This window comes from Cryptomeria japonica, chromosome 3 (assembly GCF_030272615.1).
Source record: "Cryptomeria japonica chromosome 3, Sugi_1.0, whole genome shotgun sequence".
NCBI classification, from domain to species: domain Eukaryota; kingdom Viridiplantae; phylum Streptophyta; class Pinopsida; order Cupressales; family Cupressaceae; genus Cryptomeria; species Cryptomeria japonica.
Genome location: NC_081407.1, coordinates 489,435,704 through 489,437,225, shown reverse-complemented (window position 1 = coordinate 489,437,225; position 1,522 = coordinate 489,435,704).

Genomic DNA, 1,522 nt, shown 5'->3' with positions numbered 1-1,522 from the left:
TAATGATACTGTAGTATTGAGCTAAGAGGAAAGCTTATTGAGTGACCGGTTCATGACTGATTGAGCTATACTGGATGTTACCGATTGCACTTTGTTTTAACGATATTCCTGTTTGTCAGTCTTTTGGAGTATTTGTTGTCAAACCAGTTTTTGACTGTATTTGTGTTTGTACTGATTCACCCCCCCCTCTTAGTACCGGTTTGGTACTAGTGGTTCATCATTGAGTTATCATGTCCATCATTCAACCCCAATCAATAGCACTCGCGGTATCCATCCCTGTGGTCTCCATCTCTTCTTCTTCCTTCTTAGAATCCATTGCAATATTCAATCCGATCTCATCTATTCTCCAACATGCTTCTATGACATCTTATTTTACCTGGCCATATGTCTCTATTCCACAATCCTTCGTTCCTCTCAACAATGCCGCTAATTTCATCCATACTTCGCTTCCTCCTGTCACAACAATTCACAAGTCGCAACCAATTTTCAGTGAAGTCCCTATGACATCAGTCATCACATCTCACATACCCACTTCTTTATCATATCAATATATTATTGGTGGTGGTTCACCTTCCATGACTCATCTGATACTAGGGGCAAGCACAATCCATCATCTCCAAAATCCACAACAAGGTATCATCAAGGAAATCCAAGACATGAAAAACATCATCAAGAACATGAAGGAAGGGACTGACAAGAGAAAACCTTATTCGTTTGAGGAATTTTGTCCTTGTCCTTATGACCCGTTGATATCCGTCGCACCTTACCCACCAAGGTTTGAGATTCCTAAGATCATGAAGTATGAGGGCTAAGGGGACCCCCGAGACCATGTCCGTGAGTTTAATATCTTATGTCAAGAGGTCTCCTATAATGATTTATATCTTCATAGGATCTTCCCTAAGAGCCTCATGGGAGACGCTCTTGCATGGTTCTCATCCTTTTCTCGAGGTTCTATCACCTCCTTCCCAGACTTAGAAAAAAAAATTGTGGCCCACTATGCCTATAACATTGTCAATGATGTTTCTATGATGGACCTTTGTAACACAAAAATAGAGACCTGGAGAAACTTTTGCTAACTTCTTGCAAAGGTCGCAACACCTTATCAATAAATTCTAGTGGGATATGCCAGAACAACATCAAATTGAATTATTTCAGAAAAATCTGGTACCTGAACTATCAAGACCCTTGACATCTCAATGCATAAAGTATTTCTAGAAGTTGACTTACAAGGGCCTAGCCCTTGAATGTGTCATGTTAGAAGATGGTACCCTAAATTATTATAAAAATCAAGTCATAATTCTTCCTCTTAACAAAATAACAAACCAAAATTTTGGTCTAAGAATAAGAACGTAGTCAATGATGGTGTTACTAATGCAAAATAGGTTCAAACCATGGCCACTCCTCCAAAGCCCACCACCACTAATCACCAATTTAGTACTCATAAAAACAATCAAAATCAATCTCAAAAGCCTCCCAACAATGTTTCAGTTTAGGGGCAACCACCCGAATCCAACAATAGGAA